The sequence below is a fragment of the Arachis ipaensis genome, chromosome B5, assembly GCF_059453495.1.
Source record: "Arachis ipaensis isolate K30076 ecotype BB chromosome B5, ASM5945349v1, whole genome shotgun sequence".
Lineage (NCBI taxonomy): Eukaryota > Viridiplantae > Streptophyta > Magnoliopsida > Fabales > Fabaceae > Arachis > Arachis ipaensis.
Genome location: NC_142440.1, coordinates 47,303,217 through 47,314,981, shown reverse-complemented (window position 1 = coordinate 47,314,981; position 11,765 = coordinate 47,303,217). Strand labels below are relative to the sequence as shown.

The 11,765-nt window shown below is 41.1% G+C and overlaps 1 non-coding gene across 1 annotated transcript; it reads right to left on the bottom strand.

Annotated features, from left to right (window-relative positions):
- Positions 1 to 852: 852 nt before the first annotated feature.
- On the bottom strand, positions 853 to 956 carry LOC148564076 (small nucleolar RNA R71). The gene has a single exon (XR_015885466.1). It is a non-coding gene; the product is annotated as a small nucleolar RNA R71 (small nucleolar RNA).
- Positions 957 to 11,765: the final 10,809 nt, after the last annotated feature.

The window sequence follows — 11,765 nt, the reverse complement described above, 5'->3', positions numbered from 1 at the left end:
GTGCATCAACAATGATTAAATTGGAAGATCACTAGATTGAGCATTTTTATTTTGTGAATTTCATTTTCTGTTTGAGTGATTTACTTTCTGTTTTAGTTAAACTTCTTCCCTTCCCCCTCTACTCTTTTGTTTTTCTTTGTTATTTTCAGTTCTGTTTGCTAACCTACTAACTATTTGATATATTGCATCACCCACAACTAACAGTAATTCTGACAAAAAAATACTTTCTGCACCTATCTTTTCTTGCTTGCACTTGATGGTTGTATGACAGGGAGAAGAAGCGGGGCTTCAACTTCCTTCGATTCTGAACCTGAGAGGACCTTCCTTAGATTAAGGAGGGAGGCAAGAGGAAAGAAAGTGGTTGGTGCTGAGGAAGAGGAGGAATTCTTTGAACCAAACATGGAAAACAACATGGAAAACCATCATGAAGAAGAGGATCACAACCATGGGGGAGGTGGTAGAGCAAATCATGCTGGTGAGGATAGAAGAGTTTTGGGCTCTTACATCAATCCAAACCCAGGCAATTGTGGAAGTAGCATCCAAAAGCCAACAATCCATGCCAACAACTTTGAACATAAACCACAGCTCATCACCCTTGTTCAGAACAACTGTTCATTTGGAGGAGGTGTTCAAGAAGACCCCAATCAACATCTAACCACCTTCCTGAGGATATGTGACACAGTGAAGTCTAATGGTGTTCATCCTGACGCCTATAGACTGCTCTTATTTCCATTCTCACTTAAGGATAAAGCAGCCAAATGGCTGAAGTCTTTCCCAAAGGAGAGCTTGACAACTTGGGAGGATGTGGTGAACAAATTCTTAGCAAGATTTTACCCCCCTCAACAAATCAATAGGCTAAGAACTGAGGTTCAAACTTTCAGGCAACAAAATGGTGAAACTCTATATGAAGCATGGGAGAGGTTCAAGGACTTAACAAGGAGGTGTCCACCTGACATGTTCAACGAATGGGTGCAGCTGCACATTTTCTATGAAGGGCTCTCTTATGAGTCAAAGAAGGCCGTAGACCATTCATCCGGAGGATCTTTGAACAAGAAGAAGACTATTGAGGAAGCCATAGATGTTATTGAAACAGTAACAGAGAACGACTACTTCTATGCTTCCGAAAGAGGGAACACAAGAGGAGTAATGGAGCTAAACAATGTAGATGCTCTGTTGGCCCAAAATAAGCTCATTACCCAGCAACTGGCTGACCTCACCAAGAAGATGGAGAGGAACCAAGTAGCAGCAATCTCCACTTCATCAACAACCCAAGAAGGAGTGAATGAAGAAGCAGAGGGTAGTCAGGAGCAAGCCAACTACATTGGGAATTCACCAAGGCAAAACTATGATCCATACTCAAAGACCTACAACCCTGGATGGAGAAACCACCCAAACTTTGGGTGGGGAAGTCAGCAAGATCAAAACCAAGACCAGAGATGTTACAACTCCAACAACAATGCAGCTCACCAACAATTCACACAGAGGACATCTCAACACCCCCACAACAACACTTCTCCACACACCTATCAAAACCAAAATAGCACATCTGCTCCGAATCACCCATCAATTGATGACAAGCTCTCTAAGATTGAAACCTTACTTGAAGGAATATGCCAAGAGATTCAAGAAAATAAGGTGTTCAAAGAGGAGGTGCGAGCCAATATTAAGAACCAGGGAGAGACCATTAGGAAGCTGGAATTCCAAGTGGGATGTTTAGCTGAGAAGATTCCCAAACCTACTGATAGCTTCCCAAGTGACACGGATAAAAACCCTAAAGGAGAAGCAAAGAAAGTAAGATGGGAAGATTGCAAAATGGTCACTACAAGTGATCAAGAGATTGAAGACAAGCAAGGGAAACTTTTCGAACAACCTGAAGACAACTCAACAAAGGAGGAGGATAGAGATCACCAAGAACCAGAAATCTCACAACAAGAGCTGCTGAAGCTCTATGCACCCTTCCCTCAACTGCTCAATGGTGCTGTGGGAAAGAGAATATACTCAAGGTTCCTAGACTTGTTTGCATCTCTGCATGTAAACATACCATTCATCAAGGCAATTCAACAAATGCCAGTATTCATCAAGTATATGAAGGAACTTCTTCCCAGGAAAAGCTCACTCAAAGGAGGCCAGACTATAGTGATGAAAAAGGAATGTAGTGCCCTTATTCAACCTGAGTTGCCTACAAAAAGAAGAGACCCAGGGAGTTTTCACATCCCTTGTGCCATAGGTGAAACTATGTTCGATAGAGCACTATGTGATTTGGGGGCCAGCATCAACTTACTGCCCTTATCCCTGGTGAAGAAGCTGCAGATCAATGAGATAATGTCCACAGATGTAATCATCAGATTGGCTGACAAAACTCAAAAGCAAGCAATAGGAGTGGTGGAAAATGTGTTGCTAAAGGTTGGGAAATACTTTCTCCCAACAGACTTTGTCATCCTGGACATGGAAGAGAGTCACACTCACCCAATCATATTGGGAAGACCATTCCTAGCTACGGCCAGAGCACTTATCGATGTAGAGAAAGGGGAGCTAATATTCAGAATCCATGATAAACGACTCAGCTTCAATGTTTTCAAACTCTCACAAGAAACAGATCAAGAGGACAAGGAACTAAGCACAGATGATAATGAAACACTGAAAGAGGAAACAAGCACTGAAGCACAGCCAGTTCATTCTGAGATCCCCTTAATTGACAAACAAGGAAAACAGTAATTACCACAGCTCAAAGAAAAGTTGGAGGAACCTAAACCTCTAGAGGCAGGTAAAGACAGCAACACAACTCCTTTAGAAAAAGAGGTCACCGAGGGCAAGGCAACCTCAAAAGAAACAAAGAAGAAGGTACCAAGGAGGTGGAGGAACAAGAAGATCCCTACGGAAGACTTCTCTCCAGGGGATAGAGTTGTCTCAGCTTACTTCCCAGATATTCCCCCTAATCTCCCAACTGTACCATCTCAGTTACCTAAGGTCTTCACTATCAACAGAGTTATTTCCCTGGAACATGTAGAAATCATTGATCCAACCAATGGATATAAGTCCACAGCAAGAGGGGAGGACTTTAAGCACTACCAACCACCGTGATGAGGGAAAACGTCAAGCTAATGATGCTAAAGAAGCGCTTCATGGGAGGCAACCCATGTTTTATATGTTTTTAGAAAATAGTGAAAAAAAAGCAATGTTTATGAATTTCAACCCAAACTTGACAAACACTTGGTAAAATCTTTATCATGGAGTATATAGTGAAGAACAAGTTTGGTGTTCAAAGTAGAACTCTTGGAGTTTTGAACAAAACTTTTCATCACAGTGCTCCAAACTAAGTTTGGTGTCACCCCAAGGTGCCATCAATCTGCCTATAAGGATACACAAGTAGTTGGCTAGTTGAAATTCATAAGTATACAAACTATTTTTTTTCTCTTTATTATTCTAGCCGTAGAGTTTGATTTTTTTCCTTATTTTAATTCTTATAGGAAAACGGAAAGGGACGTTAAAGGAGAGTGATTGGACAGTTAAACAAAGAAGGTTCGGACACCACAAAAGGAGGGACTACACACTTGTTCCGAAAAGGGAATGCATTGGAAAATGTTGCCATGCAACATTGGAAAAATGGGATCCCTAAAAGACCGAGCAATCTCATTCATAAAGTGATGATCCTTGTCTTTTATCCATGCATCACCCCAACTGTCCATCAAGTAACCACCCCATCAATCCACACCCTCCATTCTCTCACAACTTCTCTATATAAATGACCCTTGTTCCGTACCTACCTTCATTGTCATTACCCACTCTTCACCACTCTCCATTTCGGTACAAGACACTCCCTACCCCATTAAAAACCTTTTTCCCACCTCACTCTCTTCATTGCAATAAAACCCTAAACAACCATAAATCTCCACAACTCTGCCACCTTCACATATTAACTATCATTCATGGCGTCTTCGGGTTCTAAAAGAAGGAAAGGAAAGGAACCCATGGAAGAACACCCATATGATGAAAAGAGATTTAGAAGCTTGCATCATGCATTGCAATACGGGTGGATGGTTGATAAGGAAATCATTTATGAGCTGGGATTTTAAGTTAAAAAGACTGAGTGCCCCGAAATCACAGAGAAGATAGAAAGGAGAAGATGGGAGCTCCTAACTGACCCGGTCATTAAGGTGAATGCAAACCTCATAAGAGAATTTTATGCAAATGCGGTTCGATATGATAAGAAGGATAAGTCCTATACAAGCTTTGTGAGAGGAAAGATGGTGGACTTTGGTCCCATGAGTGTCATGAGGGCATTGAAGCTACGGCCTATACAGTTTGAAGAAGAAAGCTATCACTCAAGATTGGACAACCCCAATTATGACCAAATTCTGCAAGATATTTATGTACCAGGAGCTGACTGGGAAAGGGGTGCGGGAAATAAACCAAAGTTCATCAAGAGAACAGATCTCACTCCTGAAGCCAAGGGGTGGTTTGAGCTAGTGAGAAGGTCTATTCTCCCAGCTGCAAACAACTCGGAGGTGAATGTCAAGAGAGCCACAATGGTGCACTGTATACTGAAGGGAGGAGAAATCAAGGTCCATGAACTCATAGCTGAAGGCATTAGAAAGATGGCAGAGAAAAGTGACTCAAGAGGAACGATAGGTTACCCCAGCACTATTTACCGAATATGCAAGAAAGCTGGGGTGGTTTTTGAAGATGAGGACCCCGTATGGATAAAGGAAGGCATCCCAATAACTGTACGAAGGATGAATGATGCAGCATCCCCCCTACCTCAACGGAAGCAAAGGAAGAGAACAGCCCCTCAAGTAGTGGAAGGACAAGTCTTAGAGGGGCAAGCACCACAGACCTTGGACATGCACCAATTGCTGGAAGCCATTGATGGCTTGTCCAGACAATATTTGGAAAGCCAAGGAGCATAGAAAGAGCTTCAATTACAGATGATGGGGCAGCAAGAGGAAGCACTCTCAAGATGGATGACTCAGTAAGGTGAGTGGCAGAGGCAAATAATGGAACAGCAACTAAGTCAAGGACAACAATGGGGAGAAACATTCAACAGGATGGAACAAAGCAAAATGAGCAACCAGAATCCATCCAGAGGCTAATCAACATCCAAGCACATCAAAGGGCACACATACATGAGATGCATCGAAGACAAATAGAACAGGCAGAACTATTGGACGAGCAAAGGGCATTCACAGAAGGAGTTTACATGAGCGAGACAGGACATCACATAAACACTCAAGCCAGCCTCGGCTACTTAGTGGGACAGCTGCCAGTATTGCATCCAGGAATAGCCAGGTATGAAAAAATGAAGGATGAATTAGCATGAGAGGAAAGACAAAGGGTGGAAGAGAGTCATGAGTCAGTGAGGAAGGCACTTGAGGATTGGAAGCAAGCAAGATTGGCACGGATGCGAGGAAATGCAAGAGGAAACAAGGAAGACAAGAAAGGAAAAGAGCATGGACATCCACAACAGTAAAAGGTGGTGGAGTTCCTTCTTTATTCCACCTTTCTCTATGTTTTAAATAAGGAAGATCTTGTATGAAATAGAACTTGCTTCCATGTTATGTTTAAACCTTTTTCAATTCTGTCTTTTAAGTCTTTGGTATTGAAGAAGGTCTTTGTGTGCTAGTCTTTATGTCACTGCATCCTTACTTTACTTACTTGTATGCTTGTTCCTTTTGAATTAAATGAAGAGAGAATGTTTATGTTTCAAAAGACCAGAGTGGAGTTCATACTATGGAGTACATTCATGAGTTTGTGGTATGATCATAAGTTAGCTAAGTTGGTTCAACCATAAGGTGGGATGACAACTATCTGGCCTGAATACTTAGCTTTGAATATACTCATGAGACTAAGTATATGACAAGATCCTAATAAGAGAAAGAGAAAAGAATAATGAAAGTGGAAAAACAAAAGAAAAAGAGTAAGCAATAAGGCTAGGCACCAATAGTTTTGATCTTAAGATATGTGTCTGTGGTGTTCCTGTGTGAGGGATCTACTTGGATGAATAAGCTCTTAGGGGTGCTTTATCAATTGGTAACTTGGGATAACTAACCCGGGATTATCAGCTGAAAGTCCATTATCAAGAGTAACCCTCACTACAGAGCACTTAGTAACCCAAAGAGGTGCTGGACACCAAGGTCTCAAGAAGGAAAATAAATGAACTATATGCCTGTGGTGTGTATGTATGGGGGAGAGACTTGAGAGAGTAAGTCCTTAGGGGTGCTTCAACACCTAGCACCTTGAACCAACTGGTTCGGGAGTGTTGGCTGAAAGCTTATCTTAAAAAGTTGCCCCCTTACAGAGCACTTAGCCTAAGAACACCAATAAGCTCTGAAATGACAATAAAGGGATCAATGAATAAAAGTCTCATGGGATGTAAGCAAAGTGAGTGTTTTAGGACATGATAAAGGTCTGAAAGCCATAAAAGGAATAAACCTAAGTTGCTATGCATGAAACCACCATAAAATCAGTGATATGACTTCCACAAGAATGACTCATTGCGCATGGCATTCCATTCATCATTCGCTTCTTCCAGTACTTGCTTAGGGACAAGCAAGCTTTAAGTTTGGTGTTGTGATGCCAGGGCATCTTGGCCAGTTTCACTGACCTTTTCTTTACTGTTTTTAGGTTAGTTTCATGCATTCTCTTAGGAAATAAGCTAGTTTTGGGTAGATATTCACTTACACCTTGATTCAAGCATACATTGTGCATTTTACATTATTTCATGAGGATTTTGCATGAGTTTAGTGACAAATTGTATGCTGCATTACCCATGACTTGTACTAGAACTTTGATGCACTCTATTGCTTGATTTCAGGACCAAAGGAAGCAAGGAATGGGAGGTAACTTGCAAAGTTAATGAGAAAAGTGATTTCCAATAACGCTCTCGAAGCCATCATTGACCACGTTAAGAGTCACGTTAACTAAGTTAACGTGAACTCTAACGTGGAGAGGGGAAGTTGAGCCAACGTTAGTGACACTTAACATTGTCACTAACGTTGGCAAATGCTCACAAGTGGCCATGTTAGAGTCCACGTTAACTTAGTTAACGTGGCCTCTAACGTTAAAAGGGGGAAGAAACGCCAACGTTAGTGACATTCAACATTGTCACTAACGTTGGCCTAAGGAGAAACATACCACGTTAACCCCCACGTTAACTTGGTTAACGTGGGAGCTAACGTAAGAAGCAAGAGTGGTCGACAACGTTAGTGACACCCAACATTGTCACTAACATTGGAAGCAACCACACAACCCCCCAAGGAGCCACGTTAACTTCCATGTTAACTTAGTTAACGTGGAGGCTAACGTGTGAAAAAGAGGAAGATGGTCAACGTTAGTGACACTCAACATTGTCACTAACGTTGGAAGGAGCCACACAAGCCACTAAGAGCCACGTTAGCTCCCACGTTAACTTAGTTAACGTGGAAGCTAACGTTGATGAGTGAATGATGAGCCAACGTTAGTGACACCCAAAATTGTCACTAACGTTGGGGATGGCTAAGCATGGCCACGTTAGAAGCCACGTTAACCTAGTTAATGTGGACTCTAACGTGAGACATAGGGGCACCTTGGAACGTTAGTGACAATGTTGAGTGCCACTAACGTTGAAGTTAACGTGGCTTTTACTTAGGAACGTTAGTGAGAAAGTTGATTGTCACTAACGTTCTCGAACTCATATTTTCACTAAACCTTAACACCCTAACGTCCTGAGCTAAAGTCTCTACCCACTTCACACTTTCTCTCTGCAAATAAAGCCAAGCCCAAATGAAGAAGAGAACTGCTTCAAACTCAAGATCCAAAGGCCCAAGACTTGAAGAGCCAACTAGAAGCTGAGAAAAGTAGTATATATAGGAGTAGCTTTGAATTGTTGAGGGGTTCAAAAAAGTTGAAAAAGAGAACTACTCTCTGTATTTTACCTTCTCTTCATTTTCTAGTTTTATGATGTATTCTCCATCTTTGTTTTCATTTTCTAGAGCTATGAACAACTAAACCCCTTTCATTGGGTTAGGGAGCTCTGTTGTAATTTGATGGATCAATACTAATTTTCATTATTCTTCTTCTATCTTTTTTCTCTATTTTACTTGAAAGCTTTCGATCTTCATCCAATTGGGTAGTTATCTTGGAAAAGAAGCTATTCAAACTTGGATCTCTTTTGAACCTTGAAAGAGGAATGAAGAGATCAAGCTAGAAATGCTTTCTCATGCTGGACCAAATTGGGTTTGGATGGGTATGTGACTATAACCCTCTCAATACTTGATTTGGGAAATGCATGTGGTATAATCAGTGACCATACTTCATCTCTTCTCATGAGCAATTGACCAAGAAATTGGCTATTGATCAAGATTTGAGAGATTGAATTTGTAATTCAATCAATTAAGATTGCCAAGGAGACCAATGAGTGCATTGATTGAGGAAGAGATAAAAATGAACTTGATCCGGAGGATTGCAATATCTCCTAAGCCCAATGAACTCCCCATCTCTGATCTTACCCATTCTCTTTAATTTCTGCCATTTACTTTTATGAGCAAATCCCCCATTCCCATTTACAATTCTGCAATTTACTTTTAGTCATTTACTTCCAGTCCTTTAATTTTAGCATTTACTTTTCTGTTATTTACATTCCCGCCATTTTATTTTTTGCAACTCTCAACCCAAATTCTGGATTCGCTCAACTAGAACATTCTTCTAATTAAAGTTGCTTGAGCAATCAATCCCTGTGGGATTCGACCTCACTCTATTGTGAGTTTTTACTTGACGACAAATTCGGTACACTTGCCAAAGGAAATTTGTTGAGAGACAGTTTCCACCCAGTTGGTTCAGGGTGCTAGGTGTTGAAGCACCCCTAAGGACTTACTCCCTCAAGTCTCTCCCCCATACATACACACCACAGGCATATAGTTCATTTATTTTCCTTCTTGAGACCTTGGTGTCCAGCACCTCTTTGGGTTACTAAATGCTCTGTGGTGAGGGTTACTCTTGATAATGGACTTTCAGCTGATAATCCCGGGTTAGTTAACCCAAGTTACCAAGTGATAAAGCACCCCTAAGAGCTTATTCATCCAAGTAGATCCCTCACACAGGAACACCACAGACACATATCTTAAGATCAAAACTATTGGTGCCTAGCCTTATTGCTTACTCTTTTTCTTTTGTTTTTCCACTTTCATTATTCTTTTCTCTTTCTCTTATTAGGATCTTGTCATATACTTAGTCTCATGAATATATTCAAAGCAAAGTATTCAGGCCAGATAGTTGTCATCCCACCTTATGGTTGAACCAACTTAGCTAACTTATGATCATACCACAAACTCATGAATGTACTCCATAGTATGAACTCTACTCTGGTCTTTTGAAACATAAACATTCTCTCTTCATTTGATTCAAAAGGAACAAGCATACAAGTAAGTAAAGTAAGGATGCAGTGACATAACGACTAGCACACATAGACCTTCTTCAATACCAAAGACTTAAAAGACAGAATTGAAAAAGGTTTCAACTACGCGTAACTACAAATCAAAAGTGCATTCGGACTTCCAACTTTCAACAATTCTGAGTACAATGGAATTAAGTAACAATACAGCCTTCGGGTGATGATTTCTGGTTGCCCTCTCTCTTTGTCATCATCCTAGTTTTTGCTGCCTCGCTTCTTTGGGTGAAGGTGCACCATTTCCTCATAAGATTCCTGCAAGGTTACTGGAAGTTGCTTGTTCCCAAAGCACTTGAGACATAGTTAGCTTGCATGTATGCTTGTGCCTCTTGAACTCAATTTGGTGTGTGAACACCAAACTTAGTTCCTTGCCCAGTACAAAACATTGCATATATGCAGAGAACCTCATATCTTGTTATCAACAAAGCAATGATCACCTATAGTCTAACTACATCTAAGTGGTTTCTCTTGATTGGATGGAGCTAGCAATGTTATTTTGGAGTGGAGTGTAATTCTAACCAATGTCCTTTGGTGGAACACCAAACTTAGAATTACACTATCACTCTTGGATTGTTCTGGTGTGGAACACCAAACTTACAATGCAGGGGAAACAACTTGTGATTTTTATTGAAATAAAGATGAAAGTGAAACTACCTGAGGTTGGATTGCCTCCCAACAGAGCGCTCTTTTATCATCGCTAGCTCGACGAGTCCTTAATTACTTGAGATGGTACTTTACTCTGGGGTTTTCCCCCATGTTGCCCAGATAATGCTTGAGTCTTTGTCCATTCACTGTAAAAGTCCTCTCTGAACCTTCATCCGTGATTTCGATGTGGCCATATGGTGATACTTTTGTAACCATGAAAGGTCCGGACCACCTTGACTTGAGTTTTCCTGGGAACAGCCTTAATTTAGAATTGTAAAGGAGTACTCGCTACCCCTTTTTGAAACTCCTGGGCGCAAGATGCATGTCATGTTTTCTCTTTGCCTTTTCTTTATACATCTTAGTGTTTTCATAGGCTTGTGACCTGAATTCCTCCATCTTTTACAGCTGCAAGATCCTTTTTTCACCAGTAGCAATGCTGTCAAAATTTAGTATCTTGATAGCCCAGAGAGCTTTGTGTTCCAGCTCCAGTGGTAAATGACAAGCCTTCCCATAGACCAGTTGATATGGAGACATTCCAAGTGGAGTTTTGAATGTTGTTCTGTATGCCCAAAGAGCATCATCCAGCTTCTTCGACCAATCCTTTCTAGATGTACCCACAGTCTTTTCCAGGATCTTCTTCAGCTCTCTGTTGGATATCTCAGTTTGCCCACTTGTTTGAGGATGGTAAGGTGTGGCTACTTTGTGTTTTATCTCATATCGTAGGAGGAGAGCTTCTAGTGGTTTGTTACAAAAGTGGCTCCCTCCATCACTGATGAGGGCTCTTGGGACTCCAAACCGGCTAAAGATATTCTTCCTGTGGAAGTTCATGACTACCTTATTATCATTAGTTGGGGTTGCAATAGCCTCTACCCACTTGGAAACATAATCCACTGCTACCAAAATGTACTTGTTTGCATATGAGGTTGGGAATGGTCCCATGAAATCTATTCCCCACACATCAAACAGTTCCAGTTCCAAGATGAAATTTTGTGGCATGGCGTTTCTTTTGGGCAAGTTTCCAGATCTTTGGCATTCATTGCAGCTTTTTACTAGTTCCTTGGCATCCTTGAAAAGGGTGGGCCAAAAGAATTCGCTTTGTAACACCTTTGCTGTAGTTCTGTCCCCTCCAAAGTGGCCTCCATAACATGAACCGTGGCAATTCCACAGGACTTCTCTTCCTTCTTCTTCCGAAACACATCTTCTAAGGATTCCATCTGAACAATTCTTGAAGAGATATGGCTCGTCCCAGACAAAGTATTTTGCATCATTCATGAGCTTCCTTTTTTTATGTTTATTGATCCCTGGGGGTAATGCCCCAATTGCCTTGAAATTTGCAATATCTGCAAACCATGGTGCTTTGTGAACTGTCATCAACTGCTCATCAGGGAAGAGCTCGTTCAAATTTGTATCATTTCCTCCACCTTGATCATGAGGGATTCTGGATAGGTGATCTACCACCTTGTTCTCCACTCCTTTCTTGTCTCTGATTTCAATATTGAATTCCTACAACAGTAAGATCCACCTTATTAGTCTTGGCTTTGATTCTTGCTTGGCAAACAAATATTTAAGTGCTGTGTGATCTGTAAAGACAATCACTTTAGCTCCAATGAGGTATGATCTAAATTTGTCAAATGCAAAAACTATTGCTAGCAACTCCTTTTCAGTAGTGGTATAATTTCTTTAAGTTTCATTAAGGACT